This window comes from Neovison vison, chromosome 1 (assembly GCF_020171115.1).
Source record: "Neovison vison isolate M4711 chromosome 1, ASM_NN_V1, whole genome shotgun sequence".
In the NCBI taxonomy this organism is placed as follows: domain Eukaryota; kingdom Metazoa; phylum Chordata; class Mammalia; order Carnivora; family Mustelidae; genus Neogale; species Neogale vison.
In genome coordinates, this window is record NC_058091.1 from 226613579 (window position 1) to 226629599 (window position 16021).

General features: G+C 41.8%; 1 protein-coding gene across 1 annotated transcript in view; it reads left to right on the forward strand.

Annotated features, from left to right (window-relative positions):
• The first annotated feature begins 747 nt into the window (after positions 1 to 747).
• Positions 748 to 16021, forward strand: part of ELOVL7 (ELOVL fatty acid elongase 7) — a 78755-nt gene continuing 63481 nt past the window's right edge. The window contains exon 1 of the mRNA XM_044224182.1: positions 748 to 873. The gene's annotated coding sequence lies outside the window, so the exon portion shown is untranslated. The remainder of the gene's footprint in view (positions 874 to 16021) is intronic.

The window sequence follows — 16021 nt, forward strand, 5'->3', positions numbered from 1 at the left end:
ACGTTAAAAAATAACCTGCACATACCTGACATTCATCCTCGCTCCACTCCCCAAGCCCACAGTAGCAGATAAAGAGAAACCAGTTCGTTAGACTTTGTTCTCTGCAGCATCTAGTGTGACTAACGAAAAAAGTTAACTTAGATTTTACGTTTGTTTTCACTGTTCTAACACCCCACCCCCCCACCCCCAGTATTTGCAGAAAATGTTGTCCAGTTTCTTACTAAGCAGGGATGGAGCTGATCCAAATTGGGCTTCTCTCCTTGGTTGGGTCTGACCTCCATTTTAGATATGAGTTAACCCTCCGAAAACCTTTATCAGAAGCAGGGACTCCCCCCCTACCCCGCGCCCCTTTTTTCCCCTCTCCACTCCAGCTTCACCTCGGCCAGGTTTTCCTCATTTCGCATTTTTCTACAATTCATTCCTGAGTCATGCATGACGACAACTTTCTCACTATTTACGTTACGCCTCCATATAACCTCAGGTGATGGTCAGGGGTGACCACAGAGAAATGTAACAGTCCAAAGGTCAGAACCCAGATTCCCAAAAGGGGCCCGCAGTCCCTCGCAGCGGGCCACGCTCCAGGGGTCGGGGCGCGGAGGCGCGCGGAGGTAGGACGCTGGCTCCCGGGCGAGAGGCTGGCTCCTCCCTCCCGCCCCTCGCGGGTACCTGGCGGCGGGCGGGGGCGGTGCTGCGCGGCGTCACGCGGCGGGGTGGGAGAGCGGGCAGGTGACACGGCGGCGGCCTCCTCCCCTTTTACAGCTCTGTCGGCGGCAGGGGCAGCAGGGGCCGCTGTGAGGAGCTCCGCGTTCGCGCCGCCGCCCGCCGCCGCCCTCTGCTCCCGCGTGTCGGCCGCTTCGGCTCCTCTCGTCGCGGGTGAGTGCGGGACTCCAAGCCCGTGAGCTGGAGCCAAACTTTTCCGGGGCGCAGAGAAGCGATGGGGGAAGGGAGCGAGACCTCGGTCGGCAGGGGTCCGGAGCGGTCAGATGGAGGGACCTGGGTACGGCGCGCGGGCAGCGGGCAGCGGGATCCGGGTGCGGGAGACCGGGGAGCCGGGCCAGGCCCTCCGTGAGCTATGGTGAGGCGCTTCGGAAGTTCTCGCACCACGGCCTGTGGGTCCGGAGGGCGAAGGCCCTGCCGGCGGGAGGGCGAGACGCCGCGCTCACCTGTGCGCTCCCTGGGAGCCCCCCGCCGCCCTTGCCTCCCAAAGGGCCGGTGCTCCCGGGCCGCCCTGGGGCTTTGAGCCACCCGGAGGGCTCCGGCGCGGTGGGGATCCTGCTCCTCCGGGCGGGAGGGCTCGCTGGTGGGACTGGGAGAAGGACCTGCTCGACCTTGGCCACCGAGGTCACTTTCCCAGCTCCGGGATCTGACTTCGCTAGCCACCACCCACCCGCCTCGGCAACTCCCCCAATTTCCCGTGTCCCTTTCTTTCTGCTTCCTTTCCCTCTGGGGCGCTTTTGTGTCCTCGAGGCCGGGATGAACTTGGGGGGCTGCTCTCGCAGCGTGGCGCTGCCTCTTTGGCTCCCTGAGCTACACTGCGTTCCGGCGACTGCCCCTGGCTGAGGAGGGTGTAGAGGACTGAGCCGTAGAACGGGTCGTGCTGGAGATGGAGATGGGAACGCCTGTTTCATCTTACAAGCTGTCGTTGGATAGGAAACTGGCCTTTCCCCCCTAATCAGTCAGCGCTGATTCAAACTTACCGGATGCGCAGCGAGCGCTCCTTCGAGCTCCCTGGGGATCCGGGACAGGAAGGATCCGGTCTCTCCCCCGTCCAGCTCCCTGTAGGGCTGGGGAAACACGTCCCACGCCGACTAAAGAATAGTTTTGGCGAGCCAAGCCTTTCCCCTCTTGCAGAGCTGTCCCCTCAGAAAACGTTTTTACTTAACCCGGTACTCACGGGTTACTTTTTGTTTCACAGTTTCCCATTTATGGTTCAAAGGCTGTGAAAGAATCATGCATACTCTGTGATTGCCTCTGCCTTCTTACTGCTCAGCTGCTTACTAATGCCCTTACTTTGTAGTTTCTGCTCCTACTACTGGCCAGAAATTGTTCTCCCCAAGGTCACCGAGGACTAGAAAAATCTTTTCCTCTCATTTATTTAGTGTTTATGGGATGGGCACTGTTCTAAGAACTTACAGTAACTCCTAATCCTCGCAGCGATCCTGTGGGGTTGAAGGATTGTGATACCTCCTAACTTGCCCCAGATCACACAAGTAGCAGGAGGGGATTCAACTCAGGCCTCCAGCCCAACCTTATACATGCTGCCTCACCTAGCGTTCTTTGCTTCCTCCTTATTTCCCCCAGTCCTGACCTGAGTGCTTTGAAGCATCACTGACCAGGTTCCCATTCTCAGATCCTGCTTGTGTGGTTTTGTACTAGTTTAGGTTCTTTTTTTTTTATTTATCAATTATTTTTGGAGATCTCCTCTAGTTATATGAGTTAAGATTCTGTGCTTTTCCTGTGTCTTATTCAGTTTTAGAGTAGCTTCTGTCAGTTTATATTGTAATATTCCTCATGGACTTGCCCTCTTTGGCCTCAAAGCATTTCTAGCTAACATGTTTTATGTCCGGGGGCCTGTCATTGTCCTAGTCACTCAGGTGCAAAACTCAGCTGTCCTGTCTCCTGTCACCTCACTCTGAATCATGGTATCTCTTCAACTTCTACCTTGTCTCTTCTTCCAGCTTTCATCGAGCCTTACCCCTCCATGATTCTTCTTCCCCTGTCTCCCTGTTCCCTACCTCTGAACACTCATTTATCACCTATCATTTGTCACTTTCTCCTGTTGGGTATCTTCTCTTGTAAATGTTCCATGTCCATGGAAATATTGCAACGGTGTAGGACATTACATCTTCAGGCCTTACGTGTAGTAGTCGCTTGGTAAATGTTTGCAGGATATGATGCAATATGAATTAAGGTAGTGCACAGGTGCGCTTGATGATGGTAGAAACTTTTTTGAAAATTTTAAGCTGGGTTTTAAGGGTGTTAAGGAGTTAGCATTGGTAGACATGGAGGAGCTGGCAGACATTGTGGAAGAGGAGAAAAGCTCTGCTGGCTTCGTTTCTGCAGAGAGGAATCCAGTTATCCTGGCTAAGCATTACAGTTAGTTATGTAGCTGTAGGACCATAACGGTGGATAATTATGAATCCTAATCCTACCTTAGCAAAACAAGACATGAGACCAACCATAGTAACTTACTAAAAGAAGCCATCTTTTGTTGCAAAATACAACACATACATAAAAATCCATAAGACATAAATGAAGAGATGACCCCAGTAGACATATTTAACAGTAGAATGACTGTCTTCTTCTGGCAGGAGATGTGATGATGATAGCTGGATGAGACTACAGACATGCCTAACAGAAACCTTTTCCCAAAAGCTCTGTAAAGGTCATGTGAGCCTGAACTAGTTCCAAGAGGAGTGTCAGGAGGTTTGCAGAGGTTTGAAGTGAGAAGAAAAGGAAATCAAGGAGGTACCTAAAGTGAGACTAGGGAACCAAAGAGAGTTTTGACTCACTGAGCGTAATTCTACCACAGTGGATGTTTTACAGTTTTGCCTTTGTCTCCATTCTTTCTAACTATTAGGTAATGTTTCCATCTGATTTCCAAATCTCATTTCCAAAACTCCCACTGTTTGTGTTGTATTCCAACAGTTGTAAATGTGATTTTGTAAACTAATCCTCTACTGTTTAACAGGTGTATCAGTAACAATTATACAAAACCTGTTGGAGTAATACTTACCTTTGCAGTTACGTCACTTTATGAATCAGGGTTTGTTTATGTCAGACATTGGAATGTATGTAAAAGAAAGTCCCTGTCCTCAAATAATTTGTAATTAAGTGGAAGAAATAGGACTTTTCCTAATTTGTTTAGTTATTCTCCTTGGTGTGCTATGTATGCAAACATCAGTTTTAGGATATAGAAGAATGCTATTTACCAAACAAATAATTTTGGAGACTTTGTATGTATATTTACGTGTTAAATTGAGAACTAATCTTGAATTTTAATCTAACATATCATATAGCGTGGAAAGAAGCCTGCCAGAAATACATTTTGAGAGAGGAGGATATCCTCGATGTGTTTCTGTCACTCATCCAATTTGGACCACTCACAGTTTATGAAGAAATTGAAAATGAATGCAAATTTAGCATTTTTAAAGACTCATCTTCTAAAAAATTGAGATTTCCAGTTATTCCTTCTATAAATGTATTGAAAGCATGTATTATTACATTGGGAAGTAAAATTATTGTTTGGTTAATGATAGAAGTAGTTGCACCATCATGGACACTTCTAAACAGGCTATTACTCAGATGAACTAAGTTACCATATCACATATAACATACAGGTCTGCCATGTGAAATACATGTCTTCATCCTATTGAGAAACAGCCTCACAGGCTTTGGACACAGCAGCCTATCTTCTTCGTCCTCTCTGATATAGGTAAGAGAGCTAAATGTAGCCGAAATTAGGGAGTTTCAGAAGTTACATATTCCACAAATATTTAAATGGTTGCCCATCTTGTATCAAGGAAAGTGATCACCACAATGCTAGAGCCAGGGCAGGGTGTCAGGGAAGTAAACAATTACATTGCAGTGCTATCAACTATGAGCAGCACAGAGTATTGGGGAAGCCAAGTGGAAGAAGGCGGACGCCATTGTCCTCCTGAGCCAGAAGAAGAAAGAGTGGGAGTTTAGGGCAGCAGAGAAATGAAGGGAGGGCAGGAAATCAGATTGAGGCTGAGAGAAGGCAGATGCCTTGGGAAGAGTAGAAGCAGTGTGGAACAAGTGCAGAGGAGGCCTGCAGTTTGCTGAGAGCCTCGTGTGACCTGAAGGATTTGGATTTCCTCCTAAAATCTGTGGGCAGCCATTGAAGACAGGCAAGAAAGTGAAAGGACTGTTCACATTTGAATTTTTTTTTAAAATACTTTATTTAATTGACAGAGACACAGCAAGAAAGGGAACAAAAGCAGCAGGAGTGGGTGAGGGAGAAGCAGTCTTCCCCCTTAGCAGGGAATCCGATGCAGGGCTCTATCCCAGATCTGGGATCACGACCTGAGCCTAAGGCAGCTGCTTAACGACTGAGCTACCCAGGTGCCCCTTCACATTTAAATTTTAAAAGCATCCCTCTGACATTTTTATCTTCACTTTTCTGAAACCTTTCCTCTTCCAGGTGTAGGCCTCTCTCTCTCTTCTCTACCTGATAGCCAGCTCATAGTTTGTTTCTCTTTGGGAAGGACAACCACTTTAGTGTTTATGTTAGATATATTGATTATGCTCTGTTGGCATAATAATTTTGAAACAGAAAATAAGCTTTTATGGCCGTCCTTGTGCCACATGTTTATGAAATGCTCAAGCTTGCCTTTAAGTTTTCAGTCTTCTTTTTTTTTTATTTTTTTTTAAAGATTTTATTTATTTATTTGACAGAGAGAGAAATCACAAGTAGGCAGAGAGAGAGAGGAGGGAGCAGGCCCCCCGCTGAGCAGAGAGCCCGATGTGGGACTCGATCCCAGGACCCCGAGATCATGACCCGAGCCGAAGGCAGCGGCCCAAACCACTGAGCCACCCAGGCACCCAAGTTTTCAGTCTTCTATTGCTGAAAAATTTGGCATCTTTTAGGTCTCATGATAGTGGCAATGAGGCATTTTACATGCGTTTTCTCATGAATCCACTGAGGCTGGCAAGGTCTGTACCATGATTCTCGTAGTACACGTGGGTGCGGAAGAGTGAAGAAAGGTGCTCAGGTCAAGAAAGCAGACAGGGTGCTCAGGATGCACTGTTGGAAGTATGTGGTCAGGATCTGAACCCGGGTGAAACTACAATGTTTAGGTGCTTCCCACTCTGCATACTAACTCTGTGGGTTGAAAATTTAGAGGATATAGGACCCACGGGGGTTCTGATATCGGATGGTAGTTTGGTGAGGGCATAGGGGCAACCCTAAAGATAAACCTGATTTTGATTTTTTTAGGGTCAGTGGTAGAAATGGGAGAACTAGAAAAAGAGGGTTGGCTAGTAAGTTCCTCATGTAAATATAGCCGCTTCTCTTTCCTGTCCCATATTTCTGGGTTTTGTCTTAATAGCACATTTGTGATGTACTTGTTTGTTTATTACAATCAAATGATAGAACAGAGACAGAATAAGGACAGTAAAGAGTGCTCATATTTAAGGATGACTTATCCTGTGTCTGTCCAGGATAAGTCATCTGCCTACTCCCCTTCTTATCTTTTTCCTGACTTCTCAGAGCAGACAGTGCAGTGTTGGCTTCTTTGGGTTAAAAAGATTTGCATCTCAGAAGCAAGCAAATAAACAAACTAGTATTGACCTCACATTTTAATTCCTCTGCTGTTTTTCCTTCACTTAACCAGAAGGCACCTGCTTATACGTTCAGCCTCTGAAATTCTAACAGGTGTGACGTTAACTTGAAGGAAATTAAAGGAAGGAGGTAGAAGTGACATTCCTAGGAAACCAGAGTCCAGATACCGATTATTCAGTAGTTTAGAGTGAGTTCCTGTGTAAATGGAGAGTGGAATTTAAAAAAATAATGTTGCAGGAAGTACTATTCATTGTTCAAAGGGAGAAAAATAAATAGGTAGTAGATAATACTTAACATTGAATGTAGCTCATGTTTCTTAAAAAATTCTAGGTTGGGCATATGCACTTGCCATTTCTCTAGGTAAAAAACAGGAAGATGTTGTCAATTGCATATGGTTTATCCTAATGCAAAACAGTTCTCTTGACATCTGACAGGTTGACCCAGCGAGCTGAGCCTATACTCTTCATTTCCCCTTCACACAGTCTGTGTGTGGCCAGGTCTGGTGAACACAGGCTGCCGGTAGCTTGTTCCTTGATCCAGCTGCTGGGTTACTGGCTCAGCAGCAGTGTGTTGTATTTATCATAAACCTGTTGGTGCCAGTTACACTTGTTATTGTGATGAGATCATTAAAATACCAGTAATGGTTGTGTCAGTCTGTGAGATGCCAGTGCAAGAGGAAAGAGTATTGTTTCTGTGAAAGGAATATTGAATTCTTTAGAAAGAGTCCATAAAAGTGAGCAACCAAAAAGTGGGCAGGAAAACTGTAAAAGATTAGAGAGAAAATTATAAACATTAGAAAGAAAATATCGTGGCCTTGCTTTAGAAGTTTATTGTTTTGTCTTTGTTTTTTAGGTTTTAGTCCACTTAGAAAATTAAAACTGGAAATTGTAGAAGATAAATTCTGACTGTGTTTTCTGTAAGAAAAATTGGGGGGAGGAATACTTTGAGAAAAATGTTGGAATTACTTTGGGAAATTGGGGAATTAATGCATATTTATGTATCTTAAGGTAAAGTAAACATTTATGGGTATACACAATTTTTTGATTCTTCAAAAATTTTTATTTTTAATTAAAAATTGATTTATTTGAGAGAGAGAGTGCATGCCTGGTGGGAAAGGGGATAGGGAAAGGGAGAGAGAATCCTAGGCAGACTCCCTGCTAAGCATGGAGCCTGACGTAGGGTTCTTTCCCACAACCCTGAGATCATGACCTGAGCTGAAACCAAGAATCAGATGCTCAGGCCCCAAATAATTTTTTTGATTAACCAATTAGAACCAGTCAAAATTGCTGCTGCTGTTAGTTGGACTCTAACAGTTGATGCCATAGCGTAGTGAATAGTTACAACCTTTGCCTCTCTTGTTACTTTTAAGGGCCTACATTAACAAAGGACAACTTTGGCATTGGGAGTATGAAAAGCAGGGCACATGGAGACCTTTTTTCTTTGCTTAACATATCATGCTAATGGCACATAACCCATATTTCTTATTTTTAAGTAGGCTTTTAGCAACCATATAACATTCAAGTTTATTTTAATAATGTGTACCAGTATATAGATCCTAGGGCTGATTTCTGTCTCCTTTAAGTGACTTTGTAAAAACTGAAAACAAAAATTGAAAAAAAAAAAAAAGTCCATAGTATAGTATTAGCTAGAGTTTATTAAACTTAATAAATTTCTGAGTGTTACTAAGCTAGACCAGTTGAACTAGACAGGGTGTAACTTATTCTAGATTCAAATACTCATTTTAGAGGTATAGTAATTATTTTCTGAAGAATTACAAGTTAGTGAAAAAAGACCAAACTTGTAAAATAGAAAATATAAAAGTACTATTTTTAGAGTAATAGCATTAATTGAATACTTGCTATATGTCAAGCATTAGAATGAATTTTACATATGCCTTATCTCATTTAATCTTCATAGGAGCCCTACTGGGAAGGTTATATTGTTCCCATTTCCTGCTTCACTCCCACCGGGTTATGCCTCATCATTGTCCTTGCACCTAAGGGGTGAAGAGGTAGAGCCTTTGCTGAGACATGAGCATGTGGGTTATTATTAACATGTTAAAGTGTTGTGACCTGGAAAGGACCTCCGTGTTCATTTAGGCCAACCTCCTCCATGACAGGTGAGGAAACTGACACCCAGTAAAACCAAGTCATTTAGCCAAGACCACAGGCCTGTTGGTCATACTGGTACCAGAAACAAATTCTCCTTATCGGAGTCCACTGCTTTTCTAACCTCCTTATTATTTTTCCTTTGTTAGCCTTACTCAGAACATGACTTTACTACTGAATTTTGAAGTACCTGAATCACCCCACCCCATCTTTCTCTACAAGTAACAATATTGATTACTCCATGTATCTTACTGTAGAATATGAATGGGGCAAGGGTCATGTTTCCCCTTGTGTTACATGTGGAAAACCTGAAGCTCAAAGCAACACAGTGATGTCCTCAGGCCCATGTATTATAAAACCCAGCCCCGAGCTATGACTTGTAAAGGACACGTAAAGCGTAAATGAAATGTAAAGGAAGAAAAATACATTATGTTAGCAAAGATGATTAAACCATCTAAAAACGTCTTGATTCTCATAATGATAGACAATAATACCTCACATGAGGTAGAGCAGGACTTTTTAATCTAAGGCTGGCCTCTGGATGGAACTCAGAGGGTCCATAACTGTCCAAAACATCAGATTTATGTATACATGTGATCAGAAAGATAGCCCTATAGCACTTGAGTCTCAAAGGATAAAAGTTATCGATTTAGGAAAGACGTGAAATAATATATTTCATAAGTAAAATGCTTAATAAAATTTAACTGTGTACATGGAAAAGGATTTGCCTTTAATGTGAGTGTGGAATTAAGCATATAATGTCGATGTGACCCAACTCTGTAGGCTTTATCCATGTTACAAGGATGCAATTAGTACAAATAGTTGGACCCTCAAAGGAAGATATCATTTCCTACATGCATGATAGTTTTCATTTCCATTGTCCCAACTCTCTGGGAATAAAGGCCTCTACTTATTTTTGAACTAAACATTGCCTATTTGCTATGGGCTGGACACTGGAGATGTAAGAATATAGAAGTCACTCTCCTCATTTCTGTCTTTATCTTATGCCCACATCCAAATTTGCAGCAATTGTGTCAGTTACGTCCACAAAACCTATCCTGAATCTCTCTACTTCAGTAGACTCTTAAGCGTTCTGTCTCATTACAGTCAATTCTTTACTGAGCACCCAAGTTAATTTTTAAAAACACAAGTCCTGTCACTCCTTTGCTTAAAAGATCCTGTCACTACTTGGTTTAAAAGCCTCCAGTGAGAGTTTCCATTTTGTAAGATGTGGACTTCGAGAGATATGTTTGCACAATGAGATGAATATATCAAATACTGCTGAACAATACACTTAAAAATGGTTAGGATGGTAAATTTTATGAGTATTTTACCATAAGTTTAGAAAAGGAAAATAAATAATCTGCAACAACAACAACAACAACAAAAACCTCTGGTGGTTTCCCCAGATAGACCTAGAATAAAACCCCTGCTCTTTAACTGAGGCCTCAAGATCCTGTTTCCATGTCCCTGAGGCATCCAACATCACTCTCTTCCTTGTGCTCTGCTTTCTGTTCCTCTGACTTAGTGACTTTGTTCCTGGCTCCAGGTCTTTGCCCTTATTGTCCTCTCCAAGACCACTTTCCCTCCAGATCTTCTCAAATGTTCTAGCTCTTTTTGACTACCCCTGTACTGTTGCAGCTCTCTACCCTGGGTGACCATGTCCTATCACTGTGTTCTGTTTCATTTTCTTCTGAACTTTTGCCACTACCTGTCTTATTTATGTTTGTGTTTGTTTACTTGTGTATCTTCCCCTACAAGTAGATTGCATGAGAGTAGAGATCTTGCTTTATCCTTAGTATGGAGAAGGGTGCTTGGCACATAGAAGGTTGTTTGATATTTATTGAATAAATGAATGGAGATATGGTCCCTTCCCCCAAGGACCTTGCAGTTTCTGTTACTGATTCTCAGTCTCAGTTGTGATTCTGAGCAAGGTCTTTGAGAGCCTCTCAGCTAGGTCTCACATAAAGAATGGGCAGCTAGGTCTGTGCAAAATGATGTGGGGAAGGAGGAGGAGAGAATGATGTTGGGGCCAAAAGAGTAAAAAACACACGAACTAATTTTTCTCATTCAAGGATAGAGAGAAACTTGTCATCTCTTCTATCTCCCTCTTCATCTAAAAACAAAACAACAACAAAACCAAAAAAGCACAAGAGAGAACAAAACTATAGCTGTATATCAGTATCCAGGCATGAACCCTGCCCAAACCAAGCTTGAAATGAAAATTGTATATAATATTATATATCACATTCCCAGAAATGCCTGATTCCTCTGGACCATTTGCTCTTAGAGGGTCCATTATAAGTCCTCAGTTATATTAGTCAATAAGACTGTCCTGCCAAAATGAATCCATAATCTTACCAATCTTTTGATGATTCCAGAATTATCTTCTCAAGCACACACTTCCCCAATGATGATCAAAATTCACCCTTTCCATCCTGCTGTCAAACTACAGGCCATTTTGTAAATAACTGGGGTTTATGTGCATGTTTTTTATTAATATTTTTCATGGCAAATATAAAAGAAAGTATAGAGAAATATGATATGGACACATTTTTTGTGTCTACTGTAAAAAAATCATACTTTCATATAATCAGAAAAATCAGATTATTTTTTGACTATGGTAATAGTATATGCTGATTTTAGATTGGAAAACTAACAAAAAATAACAACAACAAAAATACTTGTAACAAAAAAAGACCTCACCCAGAATCCTACCAACCAGAAATTACCATTGCTAACATTTTGATAAATTGCTCTGCAGCCTCTAAAGTCATTTTTAAAATGTTGAAGTTTGTCTTGAGGGAAAAGAATTGACAACTATTTAAGAGTAAGAGTCACCTTGTATACTTAAAAAAATTTTTTATAAGCATTTGCAACATGGATGTTTTATTTCTTCCTTTAAAGAAAACTCCTATTAAGCAAATTTCCAATATTTATAAGTGTAGAGAGAATAATATAATGAACTGGATGAACACATCACCCAGGCTCATGGCTAATCTTATTTCATCTGTAAATATTCTAGTATGTCTTCCAAAGATAAGGCCTTAAAAAAAGTTACTACAATTATTATACCTTGCAATAAAAAAATAATTTTTATGCTCTTAAAGGTACATGATAATTTATAAAGAAAAAAGGGCAAAATCCTGAGACTCTCTAAATAATTTATATGTTTCAATTATTGTGAGGGTATATCAGAGAGAATTTGGGAACAGCAAGAACATCTACTTGGCCGAGAGGGTATTTGATCAGGAATCAGAGTAAGAGGGGAGGGTCAATGGTGGGTGGGGTCCAGTTAGTCTATGATCAGGAATTCCCCTTGGTTCAAAACTCCATTTTATATTGCCAGAGGGTTCTGAAAAGAGGAAAGACCTGGTCAGAGTGTTCTGAGTTGGGCAATTCAGACTTCTGGCTGGTCGCACTGTCAGTGGAGAGAAAAATAGGGTGTACAATGGAGGAGGTTGATCCCTTGAAGCTGCACAAAGCCTCGGTGGACTGAGAATGGCAGAGACAGTGCAGGAAAAGTGAAGAAAGTCTGGATGAGGGAAAGTTGGAGGTCAAGGTTCCGAGCCTAGAAACATGGGGAGATTGTGGTGCCCAAATCAGTCTTGGGGAAACTGGGTTGGGAAATGTTTTGTTTGAGATTCTGGAAAATTCTTCATGTCTATTCCTTGATAATCATTGCAGGTTAAGTGAGCAAGCTCATTTGTAGAATTGAGACTCCTAACCAAGGTGGCCTCATACTTGTGAGATATTTCACAAATCAGGTAGTTAAAACTCATAATGGTAACTGAAGCCAGAAGAACTAGACTTTCTCTCTTGCCTCTCTCCTCTCCCACCAGGAGGAGAATCCGTGGAAGTTATTTAAGTATTTCATGTAAAACTCACTAGGAAGAAAAGTCTTTCTTTGTTTACCTAGAAATACATTTGTAAATATTCGCCATGACCCCTTTTACAGGGCAGTCATTGTTCTTATCTTGTGTTACCTGCCATTTCTGTTTGCAGATGCTGGCCTATTGTTTGGTAGGGCATAGCTGGAGAGACTCACACTGAGACAATACTGAACTATGCTATATTTTTCTCTCCACATAAATAGTGGGGGGAAATATTAGTATAAGTTGTTGCTTCTGGAATCTTTCATACCAAAATTATCTTACCTAAAAATTAATTAATGCTGTTTAGCAGTACTATCTTGTATTACAAATGTATTTTATATACATCATGCATTAAATCAATATGTTTACTAGCCCAAGAATGTAACTGCACTTTTTTTTGGAAAATCTTTTCTTTGGTTAAAATAACCAAATTATACATTTCATTTTCAATTGGAGATGTTTTTTGCAGACATGGAATAAATGCAAATCTTGTCTCAACATTGTATTAGTTTTTAATTTGTTAAACAAAACTGAGACACCTTAATAATAACCGTTTCATTAAAACTGAATGAAGAAGGTTGTGTAGATACAGGAACAGCCTGGTAACTCAGAAGACACTTATCATGAAGTTTCGATACCTAAAACGCTCTTGGAAATCAGTAAGAAAGCAGAGAAATAATCCCCAAGCAAAAAAAAAAACTCTGTCCTGAAGTCTATTGAGTAAATCTGTATTTGATTCATAGGGAGAGCCTCTCATGTTTAATTGTAGACTGTTTACTATTATTTTAAATATTCCAACAGCCTTGGTTATTTTATTGCCCGTCCCATAGCAGATTAAGGATATCAAATGAGAAAAAGTATGATCTTATAGAAATGGGAATGTTGGTAACAAGCCAAGTGTGGTGGCTAACCAGCTGATGTGGGGGTAGGCGGAGATAGGGAATCTATTAAAAGCAGATGCAGAGGGTGCCTGGGTGGCTCAGTGGGTTAAGCCTCTGCCTTCGGCTCAGGTCATGATCTCAGGGTCCTGGGATCGAGTCCCGCATCGGGCTCTTTGCTCAGCAGGGAGCCTGCTTCCTCCTCTCTCTGCCTGCCTCTCTGCCTACTTGTGATCTGTCTCTGTCAAAGAAATAAATAAAATTTAAAAAAAAAATTAAAAAAAAGCAGATGCAGATATTTGAAATGCTTGGCAATTTGGAATTTTTTAGTGTAGGGCAAAGGTCATAGCTCTAGCTCTGGTAGTCACAGAGTGCATTGCTCTCAGAAATATCCCCAAATCATCCAGGCAAGTGCAGGGTATAAGATGATTATAATCTTTCAAAAGATGTTTTCTTTCTTTCTTTTTTTTTTTTCAGAAGTACTTTTTAAAGTAATTATACCTACAGATAAGCATTTCTGTTATCTAAAATGTTTATTTCCATGGAACACTGCATTCCAATGGATAAGGCTGAATAAATGAATTGTACCCATAAACAGAAAAGCAGGATGAAGTTATTTAATCTTACTATTGATTAATTTTCTTATTCACAATTTTCTTTGGGACCACTTGTTTTTCTTCATTTTATGGGCTTATCTGTACCTTTCATGGATGTGTATTATTATGTATTGTATAATACTTTCCCCATGTTTTCGATTATTGTGTTCTCTAAGATTCATCAGTCCACACAACCCACCTCTGGGTACCATCTCCCTCCCCCAATGGGACTTCTGCCTGATTTCTCTTCCTACCTGGACTGAATCTGTTATTGCCAGTTCTGGTTTGTTTGAAAGGCGGGGTATTGGAGACCAGTTGACTCTCACTCTTCCTCTCATTCTTGTAATTCTTGGTTACAGCCTTTCTCTTGTCTCCTACTGTTACCGACACTTTCATCTCTGTCTTCTATCCTTTGAATCCGTCTTCCATTGTGTTCACAAACTCCCCTTGGTCCTCAGTCCCATCACCTTCTATGTATAACTGAATATGGCTCTTTCTCCTCACCCCATGCCCTTACACTGCTTATGAGAAGGCTCATCCATTCATCCCCTCAACAAATATTTTAGTGTCTGCCATATCTCAGGTACTATCTTGGTGTTAGAGAGGCAGCAATGCAAAAAATGGGTAAAGAGGGGCACCTGGGTGGCTCAGTGGGTTAAGGCCTTTGCCTTCGGCTCAGGTCATGATCTCAGGGTCTTGGGATCGAGCCCTGCATCAAGCTCTCTGCTCAATGGGGAGCCTGCTTCCTTCTCTCTCTCTGCCTGCCTCTCTGCCTACTTGTGATCTTTGTCTGTCAAAAAAAAAATAATAATAAAAATCTTTTTTAAAAAATGGATAAAGATCTCTGCCTCTGAAGAGCGTATATTCTAGAATATTATGGAGGAGTGGGGGGAATCACACAAACAAATATAGAACATTGGTGAGATATAGATAAATAATGTTGAAGAGTGCTAGGGAGAAAAACAAAGCAATAAAGATAGGGAAGTGCATAGTGATAGGGTGATGAAGGTGACATTTTAGCAGAGATCTGATGGAAGTAAAGCCATAGCCATGGCAGATATTTTGAAGACAAGAATTCCAGATAGAGGGGATAGTGGTTTCAAATGCTTTGAGGCAAGAGCATTCTAGATGTGTTCACAGAAGGGCAAGGAACCCAATGTGGCTGAATGAAAGAAAAGAACTGGGAAGGAGGAAAGGTCAGAGAGATTGTCAGGGCCCAGATTGTGGAGGGCTGTATGGCCCCTTGTAAGGTAGAAAGACATTGGCATGTTTTAGGCAGAGAAATGATAGGACTTGGGTATTTTTTGTTTTGTTTTGTTTTCTCTAGTGTGAAAAATACATTAAAGAAGGACAAAGGTGACATTGGGAAGACCAGTTGGGAGGCTATCAGATAAGGGATGACAGTGGTTTGGATGGCAGTTGGAATGATAATGGCTGGATTCTAGAATACAGTTAGAAGACAAGGCTGTCAGGATTTCCTGATGGGTTTGTTATGGAGGTGAGAGAAATGGAGACTTTCTCCCATAGTGAAACGTACTAAGGGAGACTGGCCAGAATTCCCCTCTCTTCCCATTGCCACATCTGAATCAAACTGTTACTTTTTCACTTCCATGATAAAAATAACACTTGCCTTTTCTGAATGTCTCCCTCTCAGGCTCTCTGCACTCTGTATTTCCTAACCCTCTTTGTTTATCATTTTCCTCTTCAGTCCAATAATGCATTGTGGATTTTGACATCTGACTTGCCCACCTCCCTATCCCCACACCTACTGTCACTCTGGGGGACTTAAAGAATCCTTTTTGATACCAGTGTGTCAGTTCCTTGTCTGACTCGTCTGTGATCATGTCTGTTGCACCCCTTTTCCAACCATAGTAACCCTCTCTTCAGCTATCCTACACCTCCCTCTGTTCACCTTCAGAGAGACCTTAGTTCTCCTTCAGTTTCTCAACAATAAACTTGTTTCACTTTCATATGTATCTGGCAAAGCACCAACTCCAAACTGACCCTGCAGCCATCCTCTGCACATATATCCAGGCATCTAAACAGCATTGCAGAAAGCTGGGTGGGATGGTGAATCTGTTGGTTCATGGTTTCCAGTCTCAGTTTAACTCTGACCCCCGATTACCTCATCCTTTCACTCAGTGACTCTCAAACTTGATTGTGTAATAAAAGCCTTTGGGAACTTTAAAAAAGCCCAAATGCCTGGGCTGCCGAGGCCTAGTAAATCTGAAATTTTGGGGTGGAACTCAAACATCAGTAT